The following is a 23304-nucleotide window of genomic DNA, read 5'->3' on the forward strand; positions in this document are numbered from 1 at the left end:
AAGGTAAGTGTGTTTGTCTGGATCTCAAGAGGGGTTAATAGCATGCACAGGATTCCTCAGAGTGTAAAGATAGGAGAAAATTGTAACGTAAAGAGAAGACTGGATAAGAAAGAGAAATCAGCTGAGATCACAACATTCAAAGTTTGAAGGAAAATTTCAAAGGAAAACCAGATACAAGTGTTATCATGGATTCAGAAAGGAGCAGAAGCATTTCCAAAGGTGTGGACAGCAAAACCATACCCCATCCTTCCATGCGGGTCGAGGGCCGCAAAGCTAGGCGGGCAGCAGTTCCCTTGGGAAGAGTGGTTTGAATAGTGTGGACAAGAAAGAATTCAGATTTCCGGATGCTGAGGCGAGATGAAAGTGAAGACTGGGAGACAATGAGTGAGTGTCAAATGCCCTGTCATCAGTGTTTCAAAAAGTCTGACTGTGGAGTCAAGGTTAGGTAAATGAAACTCCCTGTGGGAAGCGTTTGGGGTTTTTAGGGTAGGAGAGAAATGACAATAAAAGAAGACTGCATATTCAGTAATTACTCGTACGAATAATGTATGGAGGACAGGTCACAAAGCAAAACACAGCAAATGAACTTCCCAGTGTAAAGATCAACAGAAAAGCCCGCGAAGGTGGCAGGACGTGGCCGACTGTCCAACGTGCCGCCTGCACCAGACGTGTGGTGAGTTTGGGTGTCAGCAGTGTTTACTCCGCTTCTCCACCTGAGTGCCCTTTGCATTTATACCGGGCTGTGGGGATTTGGAATCAGAGAAAAGGAGGAGAGATAGCATTGTCTCTAGGGTTTGCAGATATTTGAGGATATCTGCAGGAAGGGAAGGCCACCGGCAGTTTGACTCTTCTAAGCTCCCTGCATCAGAGAGAGAACAGCAGCTCTGCTTCTCTGGGACTACCCTGTCTTGGGTCTGAGGATGAAAGACAAACCTGGAGATAAAGTAACTCATCCTAAATGGAAAAGCTCTTTCTCCACATGTGAATTCTGGAGCCCAGTGTATAATAAGTGCTGTCTTTTTAAAATTTATTGTTGGTATTCCTCTCCTACACTTCTCCCTGTCACTGACTTTACCATTGTAGCATGGGACCAATCAAGCTGGTATGTTTATTTTCTATTTTTTAATTTTATTGGAGTATAGTTGGTCTACAATGTTGTATGGGTTTCAGGTGAGTCAGTTACACATGTATATGTATCCAACCGTTTTCAGATTCTTTTCCCATATGAGTAGAGCCCTTGTGCAGTAGGTCCTTGTTGCTTATCTATTTTATACATACTAGTGTGTGTGTGTTCATCCCAAGCTCCTAATTTATTCACACCCCAGCCCGTCCTCCAGTTTTGATATGTTTAGACTTTGCAAAGCCATGAACTTGTCCTGAGGACAGGTTTGTGAGCAACTTTCCCTTCCATGATTAAATGAAGCCAGTGTTTCTTCTGACACCAAAGAACACAAGCTCTCTTCTTCCGAGATGGATCGATAAAAATCATCCTCTGCCTTGAGTGGCTCTCCTGGCGACTGCTCATTTGTGCACAGACAACAATCTCCCTCTGAATCTCAAAATGGATGACTCCATACATTATTCCCAGAAAACAGAGAGAGCTGAATCACTTAGAGTTCACCCAGGTCCGGATCAGACACAATGATACATTCAGGAGGAACACACCAGACGCCAGCAGCATACATCATCACAGGCCTTCTGAGCACACCTTAAGAACTAAATTTGTAGTCCCTGAATCTTCCTAGACCATCAAAATGCTCTTTGCCCTTCCCTGCTGCTCAAGAGCCTGGCAGGAACGTAGAAAAATTAAGGTATCCAGAGTGGATGTTCCTAAAATTCAATCTGATCGGCAGGGTGAGAGAGGAGCTTCATTTTGGTGAAGAGATATGAGGGGTTGAAACTGCAGCTTGAAATTTCTGAAATCTACCTACCTGTCTGAAGGCTGGGGCTGAGGTGCACTGGGCTTCGGATTATCTATCTTTAAGGCCATGAACAAGGACACTAGGAGATGTTTTCACGTGCAACTATGGCACGATCTCAGCAATACTGAAGCTAACAATCGAGTAGCATTAAGAACTAAGGTGCAAATTGCTCAAGAGGTTTGAGGGACATATGATGATGGGCTTGTTGATTTCAGCCTATATGGTATCTTGTCTTAGGAGCTGTTCAATTGATCACAAAGATTAACGCTTTGCAAGTTTCTCTCAAGTGGAGTGTATGCACTGTACCAATACTGAATAAAGTACCTGCATGTCTGTCTGCTCAGAAGGAAATGAAGCTGTCCCTGCCTGTAAAGGCCCCACCTTGTCCTTTACAAGGTGGTTCAGTTGTAAAGAATCTGCCTGTCAAGCAGGAGACACAGGAGCTGTGGGCTCAATCCCTGTGTTGGGAAGATCCCCTGAAGGAAATGGCCTCCCACTGCAGTCTTCTTGCTTGGGAACCCCGTGGAAAGGGGAGCCTGGTGGGCTACAGTCCACGCTTAGTCACGACTTTGACTAAACAGCAGCACAGCAGCAGCTCTGATAGCCCGGAAGAGGTGTTCCTGTGGTTGAGAGAAGGTGTGTGAAATCTGAATTGGGATAACATTAATTTTTAATAAAGATTTTTTAATGTGGACCATTTATTTTAAAGTCTTTATTGAATTCGTTACAATATTGCTTCTGCTTTATGTTTTGCTTTTTTGGCTGAGAGGCATGTGAGATCTTAGCTCCTCAGCCAGGGATTGAATGCATACCTCCTGTTCTGGAAGGTGAAATCTTTTTTTAGAATATTTTTAGGACATTTTTTAAAATTTATTTTTTAATTGGAAGCCAGTTACTTCGTGGAAGCAACTTCCATGAATGAATGGAAGCAACTTTGCTTGCTTCCATTGACATGTATATACTGCCGTGTATAAATAGATAGATAGTGGGAAGCTGGGCTTCTCTGGTAGCTCAGATGGTAAAGAATCTGCCTGTAATGCAGGTGCCTCTGGTTTGATTCCTGGGTCAGGAAGATCCCCTGAAGAAGGGTTAGGCTACCCACGCCAGTATATTTGGGCTTCCCTGGTGACTCAGACGGCAAAAAATTCGCCTGCAGTGTGGGAGACCTGGGTTCAATCCCAGGTTGAGAAGATCCCCTGGAGAAGGGAAATGCTACCCACTCCAGTATTCTGGCCTGGAGAAGTCCATGGACAGAGGAGCCTGGCAGGCTACAGTCCATGGGGTCGCAGAGAGTCTGCAACTGAGCTACTAAGCATAGCACAGCACAATGGGAAGCTGCTATCTAACCAGGGAGCCCAGTCTGGTGCTCTGTGACCTAGGGGGGTGGGATGGAGGGGGAGGGAGACTCAAGAGAGAGGGATATATATGCCTGATTTGCTTTGTATGGCAGAAACTAACGCAATTTTGGACGCGAAGTCATAACTACTGGACTGCAGGGAATTCCCAGGATGATACTCTTGCTCTGATTTTTTTTCCTAACCTATTGTGAATATTTCCATATTTAAAAATTTACAATAGGTCAGATGATGCGTGTGTGCTAAGTCACTTCAGTTGTGTCCAACTCTTTGCAACCCCGTGGAGTACAGCCACCAAGCTCTTCTCTCCATGGCAGGAACACTGGAGAGGGGTGCACGCCCTTCTCCAGAGGATCTTCCCCACCAGGGATCTAACCCAAGTCTACCCACATTGGCAGGTGGTTTCTTTACCAGCAGTGCCACCTGGGAAGCCCACTATTTTAAAAATTTACAATAGGTCCGGATGCTACAAACATACTAATAAACCTTCCTGCCGCCTCTGATTCCTCTTTTACCTATGACTCTTCAAATCCTGAGGGTGTTTGTGGATGTGTGCAAGGGCTAACAGACTATTTTGCTTTGACAATTTCAGATTTTCGGAGAACAACTCTTCTCTGGAAATTCCCTAGGCTGCTTCAAGCCCTTCCTCCTTTCTGTCTTGGCTTCAGTTAAACTGTTCAGTTGCATTCCTACAAGAAGTACAGAAGAAGGAGAAAAGTACAAATGGATTGATTTACAGGAACAGACTCACAGACGTGGAAAACAAACTTATGGGCACCAAAGGGGAAAGGCAGAAGGAGAGATAAATGTGGAGTTTGGGATTAACAGATACACACTATTATGTATAAAATAGAGAAAAACAAGGTCTTTCTGTACAGCATAGGGAACTATACTTAGTATCTTATAATAAATTACAACAGAAGAGAATATGAGAAAGAATATGCATGTATATATGTATAAATAAATCGCTTTGCTATACACCTGAAACTAACACAGTGTAAATCAACTATACCTAAATTTTTTTAAAAAAGGAAAAGGAAATAAAATTCTCCTTAAGCTGCATGAGGTCAGATCTGGAACAAGATTGGGCAAGGGTAGGATTTGACAAGCATCCATTAAGTTGAGCACCAATGCTTATAAGTGGATTTCCCTTCTTATCACGTGAAATGAAAAGACTGTCTTCTTAAGATACAAGGGCAAGATTTGAACAAGGATTTTTATGAATACCCATGAACAGGTAAATGGTGTTACTTTGTGGCTGGAGATGACTCCATTAAGTCCCGAACCCAAAAGCTGTGTGATCCAGTTGTTAGTAGATGTCAGGGAAACAAAGAAGAAGAAAAATAATATATAAAGAATTGTGGGGCTTCCCTGGTAGTCCAGTGGCTAGGAATCAGCCTGCTAATGCAGGGGACATGGGCTTGATTGCAGGTCCACAAGGACCCCGCCTGACATACGGCAACGAAGCCCACGTGCTGAAAGTACCGAGCCAGCACTCCAGAGCCTGCGCTCAGCGACGAGGGCACTGAGGTGAGACGCTGAGCGCCACAGCTTGAGAGCAGACCAGACCCCCGCAACCAGAGCGAGGCTGTGTGCACGGCCAAAGATTAAATACAGAAATAAACCTATGAAAAAAACATGAGGGCTGCCCTGGTGGTTCACTGCTTGGGACTTTGCTTTCCAACGCATGGGCTGCAGGTTTGATCCTGGTTGGGGAACTAAGATCCCACATGCCTTGAGAGGAAAAAGCAAACAACAGACAAAGCATGAAACAGAAGCAACGTTTTAACAAATCCAGTGAAGACTTTAAAAGTGGTCCACATTAAAAAAAAAAAAAAAAGTAAGTTTTGACCAGGTCAGTTTCACTGGTAGGGTTCTTGGAGGAGCAACACAGAAAGACCACACCTTCTTTTAGAAAATGGCTCACATGGTTGCAGGGGCTGCTCTCTGCAGAGAGGTTCTAAAATATCGTCATTGAAAAAAAATGAAAATGAATTAATGGAACCGCAGTGAAGATGCGACCTCAGCAATGAACGCTGACACCCCCTCACTGACTTAGAGACTGTGCCAAATGAGTCATGCTCGGGAATTAATGTAAATTATTCATTGAAATTCTCTTGCCTCTCCTTCAGCCACCCCTTGCCAGAAAAGGATGGATCCCGGTAGAACTCTAGCCTGAGCTTTCTGTCAGGAACATTTTCAGTTCCTCACTCCATGATGCCCAGGCTCTGGTAGGGGCAACTGGACGCCCCGTGTGGATACATGCCACGTGAGCACCTGTTCCTCTGACAGGCATTGCCTCGGCTGGACACACATTCTAGGAGACAAGGAGGCAGGGAGGGCTGTGTCTGGGAGGCACATGTTTCTCACCGTTTAGAGTTCAGCTCAGTTCCCTTTTCACTCACACTCTCTTGCTCTCCTCCCTAGAGTTCCATGTCAGAGGCAGACACTACGACCGACTGATATTCTCAGCGTATCTCTGTCGTGGGTGTTTTAGGCAAACTGTGAAGCTCTTTCTAATTTTTTATTCCTCATTATCAGCTTCCACCGGATGATGCCCCTGACTGGTGTAACACAGAGGACTTTCTGCACTGACGGCTTAAAGAAAGCAAATTAAGAAATACCAACTTATATGCTTTGAAATTACTTAGTTTTTTAAATGTAAATTTTCATATTTTAAATGATAAAAATAACCTGTGAAACTTACCCTGAAAAAGATCTGTAGTATCAAATCCTAACAGAGCCAAGAACAAAAAGAGCAATGACCACATATTTTCAAATATAGTAATAAAGTGATACTTCTATTAGTTCAGTAAATCCTACTCTAGTTGGAATTAAACACTTTCATTCAAAGCATCAGCCCCATTAATCAGTTTGCTCTAGGATCTTCGTTTGTCAATCTCAGTTTTGATGGCCATATTAAAATATTTTTTGCTAGTACATTGCTAAAAGAAACATCACACTTGCTACTGGACATTTATTGGTTTGAGTGTTGTCTCCTGTAAGGTCACTTAGCTTCTGCATCTCCGAATCAAAAGTCTCAATGTAGCCCAAGGCAAGCTTAACCCTGAGGTCGCTCTTTCTCCTGTAAAGGGAGTGGGCGATTGCATTGTGTATGTTCCCAAAGCTTCTCCTCACTTCCTGCTGACTTTCTGTGAGCCTGACTCACAGACTGGCTCAGACTGACGCAGCAAGAGGACTTTTCAACCAGTCAAGTGTAACTGTGAGACATTCCCTTGTAATCATAGTATTTTATAAGCACAGGTTTCTTTTCTGAGGAAGTGACAGCCAAATGGGATAAACATATTAAAGGCCGCGCTCTCTCTTGTTTTTCCTTTCACTTCTATCAATGTTAGAAATAATGGGTAGTGCAGAACAAGGAAGCTGTTCTTAGCAAGGAGGCAGCATGAATAATATTATTTTCTTCATAGTTATTTGGGATTAAAGAGTGAGGATAACAACAAATTAAATTTACTGGAGGTGTATATTAAATGCATTGATGTGCTGTATATATAATATACAACTGTATATATATATATATATATATACAGTATACATACACACATACATGGAGCTGAAGGAACATTTTCTGTATAGTAGAAAGAAGCTGGACAAAACTTTGAGTCAGATAACAAGTGTTAAATTTTCTAGTGTTAAGTAGTTTCACAACCTTGAAATACACTTTGCTTCTCTGAGTTTCAGCTAAAAAAGAGAGATTAAAAATAACCTCAGAGGGACTTCCCTGGCGATCCAGTGATTAAGACTCTGTGCTTCCACTTCAGGGGTGCAGGATTGATCCCCAGGGGGAGAACTAAGATCTGTCATGCCATGCGGTGTGACCAAGAAAAAAAAGAAAAATCACAAAATGAGCACCTAAATATGGACAGGACCTGGCTGAGGGCATTTAGGTGGAAGCTGACACTGTAGACCTTCAAACACAGATCTGTCTTTTGCCATGCCTGGAGACTCCCCATGATGATTCTCACAGAGAGGCTGGACATTCCTGGCTGGAGGTTTTATCTTTTGCAGCAACAGTTGCAGAAGGCTTTCATGTCTTCTTGAGAATATAAGTATATACTGTTAAATATTTACCCAAAGGTATATAGCACATTTTAAAAATTATCTGTGAGATAAGCAGTGTTTTAATACATAGGTAAACCTCAAATTCCTCTCTAAGTAATGACAAATGTGTAGGTTAGTTCCCTCAGTCCCCTGAAAGCAGGGCTGGGTTGAGGAGTGGCATGTAAAACGTCAGAAAGGCTCTCACCTCTCACCAGTCTCTAGGGTGGATTCAGTGAATTTAAACACTGGAACCTCAGCTGACTGTTTTGTTATCACTCTGCATGGAAAGTTCCTGTTTCCAGGCTGGAGGAGTCATTGTTCAGTCACTCAGTCGCTCAATCATTTCGGACTCTGCGACCCCATGGACTGCAGCCCTCCAGGCCTCCCTGTCCTTCACCATCTCCCAGAGCTTACTCAAACTCATGTCCATCGAGTTGGTGATGCCAGCAAAGGGTCTGGTCCTCTGTCACTAAATCCTCCCTAGTCACCTCATGCTGTTGCTCTTTCTCCTAAAAGAAGCAGGACGCCCAGCTCTTAGATGACAAGAGGTCACCAAGAAGTCTGGTCACGGGCAAAGTAGGACTCCATCCACGGCCTCTTGCAGGAAAAGGTAGTTACTTCTGAAGATTCCCAAACAATAATGCAGAGGAAGGGAGGGGGTAAAGCAAGTAGGTTGATTTTTAAATTAGTATCAATAGATACAAACCTCAACAGCTGCTGTGACCCTGCTACACTCCTGCTGTCTCCAGGGTAGGGAGCAGAAAGGGGCGACATCTAATGTTCTCAGGGATGATACTTACAACAAGCTATACTAGAAGAGAGACTGGTGGTTGTCGAGGGGGAGAGCGCGTGGGGAGGGATGGACCAGGAGTCTAGGATTAGAAATGCAAACTGTTATATGTCCGACGGATAAACAAGGTCCTGCTGTGCGGCACAGGGAATTATACTCAGTATCCTGTGACAAACCGTAATGGAGAGGAATATGAAAAAAAGAAGGTATTGTATGTATAACAAGAATTTAGCTGTACCGGAGAAATTAATGCAACACTGCACATCAACTGTGCTCCAATAAAGTAAACTAAAAAGCAGACAAGAAATCAGTCTATAGATAGCTTAGGGTCACGTGTCCTTAAAGGGATGCCATCGCCTTCGATTTGGAAAAAGAATGGATTGGAATAATACCTCTTTGTCCAGTGTTTTTGTTGGACTATGGTTTCTTAATTATAATAATAGAGGCATAAGCACATTTATATAATTGTGAGGTACAATATTTTAAAAAGCGACAGGAAGATGTTCCCTGTAATGCCTGAACATTATGGAAAACAAATGTTTTCCTGTAACAGGAAAAAAAAAAAAAGTAGTAATTAAGCCAGGTGAAGCACAGTTGCAGCCCAGCAGAATGGGGGAAGATCCCAGGAAACCAGGCTTGCCTCCAACCTGGCCACTGCCTCACTGTGAGAGCCTGGGCCAGTCATTTAACCTAGACCAGTGCTGGCCAATCAACCAAGCAGCAAATACATGCCTTATATGTATTCTTGAATATTCTAGTAGCCACATTAAAATTTTTTAAAAGAAATATGTGAAATTAGGGGCTTCCCAGGTGGTGTTAGTGGTAAAGGAGGGCATGGCAACCCGCTCCAGTATTCTTGCCTGGAGAATCCCATGGACAGAGGAGCCTGCGGGGGCTGCACTCCACGGGTCACAAAAAAATCACACATGACTGACGTGCCTTAGCATGCACACAAGCATGTGAAGTTAACTTTAAATCTATTTTAATTGACCACATATATAAAATATTATCATATAAACATAAAATCAATTTCAAGATTATTGATATACTTTACATTTTTTTATTATAAATCTGTAAAATAGAGTATTTTATATTTCCAGTACATTTCCATTCAGACTAACTCCATTGCAAGTTTTTCTAGCCACATGTGGCTCATAGCCACTGGAAAATGAAGTTTTAGTCTGTCAGGGTCTTCATTTGTAAAATAAAGAAGATGACCATCTCATCCATGCCTAACAATATTTAATTATTTGGTGCTGCCTTTTGCAAAAATAAATAAATAAATAAATGGCCTTGTATGCAATAACTTCAAGCATGGATGAGATGTTTCTTTCTTTCTAAAATCAAACATGTTACTTAAGATGTTGAGAGCAAAATTTCTTGTGAAAAATGGAAAAATTTAATACCTCCCTCAAAACTTTTTTGTAGGACTTAAATTGTGTATATCAAATGACCTAACATGATAAATGCTCAATATATATATTTTGACATTTGGAATTAAAATATACAAAAAAAGATGGAAGAGGAAATGGCAATCCACTCCAGTACTCTTGCCTGGAAAATCTTATGGACTGAGGAGCCTGGCAGGCTACAGTCCATGGGGTCGCAAAGACTCAGACACGACTGAGCACGCATACATACTAAATATGAAGGTTGAGAGGATGGAGAAGTCTTTGTCGTGGGGCAAATTTGAAATCATGGAACGTGGCATGTATTAAATATTACACTTGCAGTTCATGAAAGTTGACATCTATTATTGATTGCCCTTTCCTTTTTGGGGGGCTTCCCTGGTGGCTCAGCTGGTGAAGAATCCGCCTGCAATGCGTAAGGTCTGGGTTCGATCCCTGGACTGGGAACGTCCCCTGAAGGAGGGCATGGCAACCCATCCCAGTATCCCTGCCTGGAGAACCCATGGACAGAGCAGCCTGGAGGGCTGCAGTCCACGGGGTCACAAAGAGTTGGACAGGACTGAGCAAAAAGGACTTGCACCCTCTTTTTTCTGGAATTTTCTTTCAGGACAGTTAATGACACAACTCTCAGTCTAGGTATCTGACTTTCCCTGAAAAAAGAATGCTATAGGATCCAAACCAGCCCAATCTGACCACCTGCACCCGGAGTTTGAGTTTGGGGAAGAAACTCCAGGAAGGAACACGGTTGGAGGACTCCCCTCCCAATGGAACGTTCCAGGAGAGACTGTCCATTTACTCCTCCTGCTCGTTTCTCTGGACCGTCACTTGATGCTGGTTACTTAGTCTTTGCTTTCATTCTGTAGCATTCCCGACAGCTTTCACAGAAATTCCCCCTCTTTGATAAATACAGATAGTTTCTGCCAAACAGCCTGATTGGGCTAAAAAAAAAATTATACTTTTAAGCTCCATGAACCCTTCTCATTTGAACACCCCTCCAGTTGAAATATCAGTTTCAACACTTTGGACAGCTTCTTTCAATTGACATATGAAATCAACAATCACTCACACTTACTAAATTTCTGCTGGTAAGTTTTCTGGTCCTCAAGGCTACAATGTAGAGATCAAATTGCCAACATCTGCTGGATCATCGAAAAAGCAAGAGAGTTCCAGAAAAACATCTATTTCTGCTTTATTGACTATGCCAAAGCCTTTGACTGTGTGGATCACAGAAAACTGTGGAAAATTCTGAAAGAGATGGGAATACAGACCCCCTGACCTGCCTCTTGAGAAACCTGTATGCAGGTCAGGAAGCAACAGTTAGAACTGGACATGGAACAACAGACTGGTTCCAAATAGGAAAAGGAGTACGTCAAGGCTGTATATTGTCACCCTGCTTATTTAACTTCTATGCAGAGTACATCATGAGAAATGCTGGGCTGGAAGAAGCACAAGCTGGAATCAAGATTGCCGGGAGAAATATCAATAACCTCAGATATGCAGATGACACCACCCTTATGGCAGAAAGTGAAGAGGAACTAAAAAGCCTCTTGATGAAAATGAAAGTGGAGAGTGAAAAAGTTGGCTTAAAGCTCAACATTCAGAAAACTAAGATGGGGAAACAGTGTCAAACTTTATTTTTCTGGGCTCCAAAATCACTGCAGATGGTGACTGCAGCCATGAAATTAAAAGACGCTTACTCCTTGGAAAGAAAATTATGACCAACCTAGATAGCATATTAAAAAGCAGAGACATTACTTTGCCAACAAAGGTCCGTCTAGTCAAGGCTATGGTTTTTCCAGTAGTCATGTATGGATGTGAGAGTTGGACTGTGAAGAAAGCTGAGCGCCGAAGAATTGATGCATTTGAACTGTGGTGTTGGAGAAGACTCTTGAGAGTCCCTTGGACTGCAAGGAAATCCAACCAGGCCATTCTAAAGGAAATCAGTCCCAGGTGTACATTGGAAGGACTGATGCTAAAGCTGAAACTCCAGTACTTTGGCCACCTCATGCGAAGAGTTGACTCATTGGAAAAGACTCTGATGCTGGGAGGGATTGGGGGCAGGAGGAGAAGGGGATGACAGAGGATGAGATGGCTGGATGGCATCATCGACTCAATGGACATGAGTTTGAGTAAAGTCCAGGAGTTGGTGATGGACAGGGAGGCCTGGCATGCTGCAATTCATGGGGTTGCAAAGAGTCGGACAGACTGAGCGACTGAACTGAACTGAACTGAAGGCTACAATGTCCAAGATTGTAGCCACTAGTTAGCTACATGTGGTTATTTATATTTAAGTTAATTCAAATTTAAATTTAGGTTCTCATTCACACCAGTCAACCAAGTGCTCATTTAACAGCAACATGTGACTAGTGGTCGCTGTCCTGGGCAGCACAGAAGCAGAGTCTTCCTCATCTCAGAACACTGTAGTAGACAGCACTGGTCTAAGGAGTTTCCAGAACATTTGTTTTAAAAAATTCATTAAAGGTTGAAATACTTCCTATTGAAGGCTATGGAGTAGAAACAAAATGAAGTATATGGTAGGAAAAAAGGATCATTTGGAAAACATGGAGATTAAACAAATAAAAGAAATAATGACCAAAAAAAAATGACAGCGTTTTTATAATTTCAGTCACTCCTTGTTTGTTGCCAGTACATAGAAATACAGTTGATTTTTGGATGTTGATCTTGTATCATGCAATCTTGGTAAATCATGTGTCAGTTCTAGTAGCTCTTTAGAGATTTCACTGGATTAACTAAATAGGTGATCAGGTTGTCTGTGAATAAAGAGAATTTTATTTATTTCTTCCCCTCCAAAGAAAGTTTAAACAAATGTGGAGGACTGGGTTAATAGTTTTAATGCTTTGAAAAAGGGTCACTGTGGAGATGAACACACAATCAATATCTTAATTTTTCATTTAAAGGTAAGGAGATCTTTTTTAAAGTCCTCCTTTTTACATTGAATTATTAAATTACAGAGTATTCATTTCCTAGTTACAGTTAATGAGTGTCAAGTCATTCTCACTCACTTTCGAGCTACTGGGGTAGTCCAGAGAGCATATGCTACTTTCTGGGTCAGCCTGCTTACTTAGCTGCAGAAATAACACATCTCCTCAAGTCCCAATCTAAACAACTGGCATCTGTGGGACAAGGTATATTCAGGACATCTTCCTAAGAGTCACTTCTCTGAACTACAAACAGTCAAATCAGAGCCTTCCAGAACACAGCCGTCCTGGTCTCCTATGAAGCGGGAGGTTGTGCCGTGGCCATTCTACAGGTCAGCATTATACCCGGATGTATCTCTGTTTGTCTAAGGACCAGGGAATAGGAAGTAAGCCGTCTGGTGTCATGTAACCAAATCTGACCTCGAATTGTCTAAATTTCATCCCCTGAAGTTTGCAAGTCTCTATCAACTTTCTCCAGCAACTTGGGAAATTAAGTCATTGTTGGCAGGTGCATTTTGTTTAGATAAGGGTCTTCGTAGCTAAAATAATGTGTTTAATGAAAAGGAAAAAAGCATTTGTAGGATTATTTGTGATGCATCCTGCAAGCCAGAACCAGAGAGAGCATTTCCTATTACTAAATGAAATGTTTTATGCGAGGAAGAGAAAACTGTCAAGCATATAAACCTGCTTTAAATTAGGTCAGTTTCCAAAGAGTCATATTCATGCAAATGTAAGTGAAAAATATACTTTTGTCCTTGGAGCCTATATCTGCCAGGTCTTGAGTTCCGGGACTTACTCTGGACATTCTTAAGTTTTACATTTCCGTAAGTGGTTTAGTGTTGGCTTGGCTAAATTTTCCCTGCCTGCCTGCCAAATCTCCCTGTCTATTACACATTTGATGGCTTCCTTCTGGGGCTGCTAACTTTTGCTATCTGACAAATGAATTAACAAGAGGACATCATCAAAGTGGATCCTAGATAATTAATGTACATTTGACATTTCAGTGCATTTCTACATTGAAAGACATTTGATTTTAATGTGTACTCTTATTCCCAACTTTACTTGGGATTTTTTTCAGCTCCTCTTTACAACCTTTTTGGAATAATAATCATGTTTCTTCTCCCAGGCTAAAGCAAATTCCATTTATTTTGCTTAACTTCTTTCATGATTCTTTGTCTCCTTTGCCGAAAATCTCTTTGACTCTAAATCAGATCATCACTTTAAGGCCCACTGGCTGATTCAATTTAACACATGTTTTTACTTTTTCCTGAGTAGGTTAAGCTGGCCCTCTGCATTGGAAATGGTCTGTAATGCCACTTAACGGGAGTCAACCCTTCCAGGAGGCTGGAGATCTGAACGCTAAGACAAAAATCATCTTAGAGGGGTGACTTACTTTCTGAGGAATGGAAGAACGAAACTGAAAACTATTCTTTTATTGAGGTCTTCTGACGCTGTTCATCACCTCTTTGGAGCAGAAGCCAAGCAAAATGACCCTAACACAACCACAAACAGAAACATACCCACCCCTTCCATCTCACCAATAAACACGTTGTGTTGGCTTCAGGTGAACAGCAGAGCAATTCAGTTATACACACACCTGTGCTCACTCTTTCAGATTCTTTTCCCATACAGGTCATCACAGAGTATTGAGCAGAGTTCCGTGTGCTGTACAGGAGGGCCTTGCTGGTTGTCATTTTAAACAGAGTAGTGTGTTTATGTCCGTCCCAATCCCCTAATTCACCATCCCCCACACAAATGAATTCCTTTGCAAAACAGAAATAGGTTTCTTGGATTCTAATCCCAGCTGTGACTTACCTTTCTGCTTCAGTTTCCTCATCTGTAAAACAGGAATAATAATAGCATATACCTTATAAGATATTGGGATTGAAAAAGAAAATGTAAAGAAAGCTCTTAGAAACATTAGTTCATCATTATGAAACTTATTTTGGTAGTAGTTTATTATGATAAGTTGGAAATCTATCCCTGGTAGCCTAAAGTAATTGATGCACACCTTCTTTATGTTCCTAGGTTCAAAAAAGCTGGAAGGAAGCAGACGCCTGCTAGTATTGGGTCTGGGAAACCTAGAGAACTAAATTCTATTTGCAACTGATATTCCCTTAGTTAAAGGTAAGAAGGTGAATCATGTGTTAGTATAAGTGCAAACTCAGGAGTGCATGCAAATCTATTCTTTTTCCTTAGGATACTAGCTAAGCAGCCAAATCAAGAGCCCAGATAAAAGTGGTTTAAAACGATAGATTCATTTCTGTCTCTTGTCACACAAGTCATCCAGGTCTGATATGGTCATGCTCCTCAGCTCTCACTATCACAAGCATATTCTAGCTGTAAAAAGAAGATAAAAGGACAAAGGAAGACATAGCCTTTTTATTGAAGGCATCAACTGAAAGTCAACTCACGACTTCTATTTATGTATTCTTGGTCAGAACCTCCACGGCTCGACCTGTCTGAGCAGCGGCCTGGGAATGTCTTGATGGGAGACCATGCTGCACCCACACCCCGTGTAAGGTGAGAGGTCCTGTCACTAAAGGTAGAGAGTGGGAGGACGGAAGGAGGAGAGACATGGATGGAGAACTAGAACCAGCTTCCACAAGCTTCTTCGGGAATGCAATCACTAGCTCCTGCCCAAAGGAGTCAGAGTCCCATCGAGTCGCTCCCTTTGGTCCAAGGTTTAAAATGTTTGGGTTTGTGAGGTATTTTCTGTTCTTAGTGTGTCCTTTCATCGCTCAGCTACCTCAAAACTAGAACAAAAGGAGTTTGCTTCAGTCTTAATCCCTACTACGCCCAATGTAGAATGATGGAGAATGAAGCGGGCAGAGAACATCCATAATAGAAACATTTCCTTGCAGAAGGTGTGGAATGGGGAACAACGGCAGTTGCTCTTCAGCACAGTTACATCTTCTGGGCAAGGACACTGACCACCCCCGGTCCTGGCCCGCAGGCGAGTCCTGGTCCTCAGCACATTTAGTACTTGCTCGTTCCTTTGGAGACCATTCTCTTCAACAGTTTGGGGCGTTTGCTCCTGGGAGTTTTTCCTTCTATGTTGTACTCCATGGCCACCTCTTAAATGGGCACTGGGGAGAGTTTTCTTCTTGCAGCCGTGGCAGTCCTCGGGTTGCTTCACATATCAAACAACAGCAGGCTTTGAAGGTCGGGCTGGTACTTTGTTAAATAGCAAAATACATTCAACAACCTAGTCTGCTTGCCTTTGATCAATTCTGTGTGCCAGAAACTCGGCGAAAGATATAATGTGCACATATATATATATATATATATATATATTTATACTTGATAATTTTGCTCCTTTATTTCCTAGCCTCAGTGGTTTGCACAGCTCCATAATTTTCAGTGTAATAGGGGGCCAGTGGAATGCTATGAAATAATAGATGATGTCTTTGGATTCCCAAGAAGTACAGCCTCAGATGAGCGGTCATGTGACAATGATTCATTACTGACTGCGATCGAGGAGAACCGACAAAGGAGTTGGAAGGGTAACCAGGATGTGAAGGATGGCAGGCAAGGTCAGGGAGGGCGCTTCGCCTCCACTGTCCAGAGGGGCTCTGGGGATGGTAGAGTGATGGAAATTACGCCTTGAAATTCATCCTAATCAGGTACTAAGGGAGTTAGAGCATTTATATTTCTGCACCCACTGGTCATTATTCTGGGGGCTGCCCCAGGTTAATTAAAGGAACTCCTGGCTCTCTCCCAGTTAGAGCCAAAGTAGTTCCAGCAGCAGCAGGGCAGCCTGCCAAAAATGAGATGCTGGCTGCAGGGAGAGAAAGCAGTCTTGGAGCCTCTGTATGCACTACTCAGATGTAAAGGGATCACAGTGAATATTGGCACAGTGAATATATCCCAGTCTCTTTGGATATGGAGGCAGAATCCTTAACTGGAGAATTAATTCAATGAGCTGACTCACAGTCTCACATGCATGCTACTCACATGTTACTTGCACAGGTTCTGTGCAGGGATCTCTTGTAAGCATCAACAGTGCGCTATGATGAGATCCTGAAAAGCTGGCAGAAGCTGGCAAAGGGTGAGAATTCTTACCAAAGTCAGGTGTCCTAGACGAGAGGGATTTAAAAAAGACTTACAGAGATAATCCTGCAAAAATGCTTACTGCAGTATTGTTTACAGTAGCATCAAAGTGGTACTAACCACGGGCTTCCTTTCATTAGACAGAACGTCTCACCATATTATGCAAACATTAGATTTTTTCAGAGAGCCATTTTAAATTTACAAAATACATATTTATGTTTATATAAAAATATAATACAGATAAGTCTCTCACATGCCATTGTCTATCAGCTGAAATCCCAAGTGTCCAACCCACAAAACATCACAGATATACTTGTTTATCTTCCAGAGTTTTTAAAATGCCCATTCAATCATACAAACATAGATTTTTCTTTTTCTTTTTTTATACACAATATGTAGCAGGCCATCTTCATCATTTTACAGTATGTTTTTATCACTTAATGATGTCTTTATGTTCTTGCCATATAAATATAGGGAAGGATTCCTGATTTTTTATTAATCTACAGATCATAATTCCATTGTATATTTAAGCAGACTCCAGTTCATAAACCTTTGGGTTATTTTTATCTTCTGCTGTTACATCAAGTACTGCATAAATCAACTAGTATGTTCACTACATACATAATTTTGCACCTGTGTAAATATATCTGTAGAATAATTCTCTAAAAATATGATTGTTGGGTTGAAGGGAATAAGCTTTTGAAATGTCAGTAGGTATTGCCAAATTGCTTTCTACAAAGGAGTGTATGAATTTTCTATCCCAGCAGCAGTATATGAGAGTTTGCTTTTCCCCATAGCTTATACTAAAGTGAATTGTGAAACTTTAGGATTTCTCTCAATTCTGTACATGAAAATGGCATTTCAGGATGTGGATGATCTATTTCTATGTGACAACCCCCGGCCCCAAGCTTCCCTGGTGGCTCAGAAGGTGAAGAATCCGCCTGCAATGCAGGAGACCTGGGTTCAATCCCTGGGTTGGGAAGATCCACTGGAGAAGGGAATGGCTACCCATTCCAGTATTCTGGAGAATCCCATGGACAGAGGAGCCTGGTGGGCTACAGTCCATGGGGTCACGAAGAGTTGGACATAATTGAGTTACTAATGTTTTCACTGACCCCCAAAAGCACTGACTTGAAATCACCATGTGTCAGCGTGGTGCGTCACTCTGGGAGGTGGCTGGGCAGTTCTGGTTTTTCCTAGGCTTACTCTTGTAACTACATTCAGCTGGAGGTTTCCTGGGACTGGGTCTGCTGGATCTCCTTGGAAAATGGATTGTGTCTCTCCATGTGGTCTATAATTTCCAAAAAAGCCACACTGAACATTTTTACAGGGGGGCAGGAACCTTCCAGGAGGCAATCCCAAACACACGTCACATTTTCTGATGTCCTAATGGTGAAGCGATTCCCAGGACTCAGGCCAAAGTCCCCGTGCAGGGAACCTCACTATCATCTGGAGGTATGATTCACTGAAGGGGCAGTTGAGGTAAGTCTACCAAATTTAATGTGGTTAGTTTGCATTTCTCTTGTTGTACATGAATTTGAGGAATCTGAACTTCTTTTTACATGTTTAGCAGCATTTTTTTTCCTTTTCTACTAAATGTCTAATTATCTTTAGCCAGTTTTATTTCTCCATAGCTTTATTGTTGTTTTTTTTTTTTTTTTGTTCTAAAGTTTTAGGAATTTTCCATGTAATAGGGAGATTGTTCACTTTTCTATGGTGTGAGCTAGAAATCTTTTTTTCAAAAACAGTGGCTTTAAAAAATGGTGTATGCTGACGTTGCTCTGGTGGATCATTTGCATTTTATATAGGCATTATTACTTTTTAAGATATTTTTCAGGAATTCTGTGCAATGCTACATCAGAACCCCTTTTTAAAAATTACCAATTGCTGCATTAATTGGATTTTTCCAAACTAATCTTTTTAGATTTTTCTGTGGTATTTAGTTTTTATTTTTAATTGATCCACTCTAGTATTTTTCTGGTTAACAGTCTTTATGTTAACAGGGTACCATAAGTCCCCGACATATGAATGAGTTCTGTTCTGAGAGTGTGTTCATTCTTAAGTCCAGTTTGTCCATAAGCCCCACAAAGTTAGCCTAGATACTCAGCTAACACAATCGGGTATATATGCTGCTGCTTTACCATTGCCTTCTGAACACCCTTGGTTTAATAAAGACACTGCACTGCTGCACTCTGCACAGTGCTGTGAAGCACACGACAGCACAGCCCCTCGCAGAGAGTGCGTGCAGGTCACGGTGGATCCAGATGCACAAACCGGTTTGTGAGACTGGACATGAGAACACACAACAGCAGCTCTGAAAGTCTGCAACTTGAAGGTTCCTATGTAGGGGGCTTTCTGTGGTCTTTTTGCATTTTTACGAAGCATCTTTCTGCTGTGCCAATACTCTCTTAATTACTAGCTGTTAAATTAGGTGGATTTCCATGTAGTAGTTTTCGTTGGACTTTCCTGAGTGCGGGAAGACAGCAGAGAGCACGCCAGAACAGCCATCCTGATAACATCACTGATTCAGATGATTTCCTGCATTCATGACTTTTATGTGTGACTCACTGAATCCTTTTGGCAAATAAAAAACATACCACGTGTATTTCAAAGCAATCTTTCTCCAAAACGAAATATTAATTTTGACACTCTCCAAGACCTACTGATGTCAGTGCTTTCACCCTACTGGGCCTTCTCTCTTCACCTATTCCTGTGTAACTGACTATTTTCTCAGTTGTCTTTTTCAACCTTTATGCATATCATCTATGCTCATAGTTTAACTGAAATGAAGTTTATGGGGATTTTTCTGTCATTCCCTTTTTAACATGTATTAAGTTTTGGTCTGATGTTTATGGCTATAAACAAAATATATAGTAGAAGTTTTATTATGGAAAATAATTTTCGGAAAATTCTTATTGTATAACTAAGGAGCAACTTCTACTATATAACCATAAAGGATATGAATTAGGTCATACCTGAATGGCCTAGTGGTTTTCCCTACTTTCTTTGGTTTAAATCTGAATTTTGCAATTAGGAGTTCAGGATCTGAGTTAGCTCCCAGTCTTGTTTTGCTGACTGTATAGACCTTCTCCATCTTCTGCTGCAGAGAATATAATCAATCTGATTTTGGCATTGACCATGTGGTGATGTCCATGTGTAGAGTCATCTCTTGTGTTATGAAACAGGGTGTTTGCTATGACCAGTGCTTCTTGGCCAAAACTCTGTTAGCCTTTGCCCTGCTTCATTCTGTACTCCAAGGCCAAACTTGCCTGTTACTTCAGGTATCTCTTACTTCCTACTTTTGCATTCTAGCCCCCTATGATGAAAATAACTTTTTTTTTTTTTGGTGTTAGTTCTAGGTCTTGTAGGTTTTCATGGAACTGTTCAACTTAAGCTTCTTCGACATTAGTGGTTGGGGCACAGACATGAATTACTGTGATATTGAATGGTTTGCCTTGGAAATGAACCAAGATCATTCTTTTTTGAGATTGCACCTAAGTACTAAGTACCTTTAGTACTTAACACATTAGTAATATACTAAGTGCATTTCAGATTCTTGTCGACTATGAGGATTACTCCATTTATTCTCAGGGATTTTTGCCCACAGTAGTGGATAAAATGGATGAATTAAATTCACCAATTCCCATTCATCTTAGTTCACTGAGGAAAAGCTGTGACAAATCTAACAGCATATTAAAAGCAGAGATATCACTTTGTCAACCAAGGCCTGTATGGTCAAAGCTATGGTTTTTCCAGTAGTCTATGTGGATGTGAGAATTGGACCACAAATAAGACTGAGCGCCAAAGAGCTGATGCTTTCAAACTGTGGAGCTGGAGAAGACTCTTGATAGTCCCCTGGACTGCAAGGAAAGCAAAGCAGTCAATCCTAAGGGAAATCAGTCCAGAATATTCACTGGAAGGACTGATGCTGAAGCTGAAGCACAGGTACTTTGGCCACCTGATGTGAATAACTGACTCCTTGGAAAAGACCCTGATGCTGGGAAAGATTGAAGGCAGGGGGAGAAGGGGACGACAGAGGATGAGATGGTTGGACGGCATCACCGACTCGATGGACATGAGTTTGAGCAAGCTCCAGGAGATGGTGACGGTCAGGGAAGCTTGGCGTGCTGCAGTCCATGGGGTCATAAAAGTAAGACACAATCGAGCAACTGGCCAACAACAACAAAAGGAACAACTGTCTTTCTGCAAAATTAAGTAGGAAAAGTCCCAGAGATAGTTCCGAAAGAGTATGAATTTTAAAAGTCTAGAAAGAAAAGGGCTTTGGAATTCAACAGGCTTGGGTTCACAAGGACCCTCATCTAATTGCTAAGTGATTTTTATCAGATGCAAATTACTACAAAATTCTCAGATTCAATTTCCTCATTTTTAGCATTATACTACTGTTTCTTCCATGTGTTATTAAAAGGATTTAATACAATATATTTTAAGTGATACAGCCATAGTTGTCTTTTCTATCACATATGAAAAACAATTATGATATAGGCAGAGTAATAGCACAATGGCTGGGTATAAATAGCTTTAAAATCACCAAATATGTTGAAAAACTGACATGCTGTTGAAGCTTTTAAATTTTGTAGAATAAATGGCTTTTATCTAAATAGTTGTAAAATGCTTATTAATGTTGAAAACTGTTGAGCTTTACCTCCCACTTAAAGGCAGAATATGTCAAGGTACTGACGGTTCACTTTATGTGTCATCTCGGCTGGACGAGGTGAGCAGCTAATTGGTCCCACATCCATCAAGATGTTGTGATGAAGGTATTTTTAGATGTGATCGACACTTTATTTTCTTTCCCCTTCTCCCAGTTTAATTGAGAAATAAATTGACATGTATCAGTATGAGTTTAAGTTGTGCAGCATGATGTACTGTCAGCTGATGATCACAGTGGGTTTCAGTAACACCCATAACCTCATAGAGAGACAATGAAGAAAGAAAAATTTCCCTTGTGATGACAACACTTAGGTTCTACTCCCTTAATAACTTTCAGTATATCATACAGCAATGTTAACTATACTCATCAGATTGTATGTTACATCTCTAGTACTTTTTTATCTTCTAACTAGAACTTTCTAACTTTGACCAGCTTTTTCCAATCTTCCCACCTCCTTTCTCCTATCTCTGAGAAGCATAGATCTGACCTCTTTTTCTTAAAGTTTTGTGTTCTTTAAATTTGTTTTTTTGAGTCCACATAAGTGAGATCATAAAGTATTTGTCTTTCTCTGTCTGATTTTTTTCACATAGCATCATGCCCTCAAGATCCATCTTCAGTTCAGTCAGTTCAGTTGTTCTGACTCTTTGCGACCTCATGGACTGCAGCACACCAGGCCTCCTTGTCCATCACCAACTCCCGAAGCCTACTCAGACTCATTTCCACCAAGTCATGATGCCATCCAATCATCTCATCCTCTGTGGTCCCCTTCCCCTCCTGCCTTCAATCTTTCACAGCATCAGGGTCTTTTCCATTGAGTTAGTTCTTTGCATCAGGTGGCCAAAGTATTGGAGTTTCAACTTCAGATTAGTTCTTCCAGTGAATATTCAGGACTGATTTTCTTTGGATTGACTGGTTGGGTCTCCTTGCAGTCCCAGGGACTCTCAAGAGTCTTCTCTAACACCACAGTTCAAAAGTATCAATTCTTCTGTGCTCAGCTTTCTTTATAGTCCAGCTCTCACATCCATACGTGACTACTGAAAAAAAATCATAGCTTTGACTAGACGGACCTTTGCTGGCAAAATAATGTCTCTGCTTTTTAATATGCTGTCTAAGTTGGTCATAACTTTCCTTCCAAGGAGTAAGCGTCTTTTAATTTCAAGGCAGCAGTCATGATCTGCTGTGATTTTGGAAGCCAAGGAAATAAAGTCTGTCATGGTTTCCATTGTTTCCCCATCTATTTGCCATGAAGTGATGGGACCAGATGTCATGATCTTAGTTTTATGAATGTTGAGTTTTAAGTCAACTTTTTCACTCTCCTCTTGCACTTTCATCAAGAGGCTCTTTAGTTCTTCTTCACTTGTGCTCAAGATTGCCGGGAGCAAGATCCATCTATGTTGACACAAATAGCACAGCTTCCTGCCTTGTTTTTCTGGTGGGGCAGTGTTCCACTGTGTGTGTCTGCCCAGCTGCTTTATTCATTCATCTGTTAATAGAAACGTATGTGGTTGTCCTGTCTTGGTTATAAAAATAATGCTGCTGTGGGCACTAGGTGGGAGATAACTTTTCAAGTTTGTATCTTCATATCCTTTGTATATGTTCCCTGAAGTGGAATTGCTGGATCTTATGGTAGTTCTATTTTTAATTTTTTGAGGAATCTCTGTACCATTTTCCATAGTGGCTGCACCAATTTACATTCCCATGTACTCTGCAAATGAGGAGAGCGTGGGCTTTCTAGGAGCAGGGCTGTTGGATGGGCGAGCAGCTCCCTGTGTGCTTGGGTTAGGTTCCCTGTGTGTGTAGGCTGAAGGCTGCATTCAGCAACGAGTGAGGACATGAATTAGTTTCCCATTTCAGGCACCCAGGAGATGCAGCTCTTAACCTAGCAAAACCCTCTGTTGTCTGAACTCAAGCTGACCCGCACCCCAAGCACCCTGCTTGAGTAGGACTGCTGGCTCTGCTCTGCAGACTCTCAGCTCTGCCTGCCCGTATCTTGGAGCACTGTCATCTTACCCAGAGTCCTGGTCAGAGGGGCCAGGAGACACTCTTCAAAGCAGGTGGCGCTGTTTCTCAGTTACCCCACCTGGATGGGGTGAAGAAAGGAC

Source organism: Bos taurus, chromosome 27, assembly GCF_002263795.3.
Source record: "Bos taurus isolate L1 Dominette 01449 registration number 42190680 breed Hereford chromosome 27, ARS-UCD2.0, whole genome shotgun sequence".
Classification (NCBI taxonomy): Eukaryota; Metazoa; Chordata; class Mammalia; order Artiodactyla; family Bovidae; genus Bos; species Bos taurus.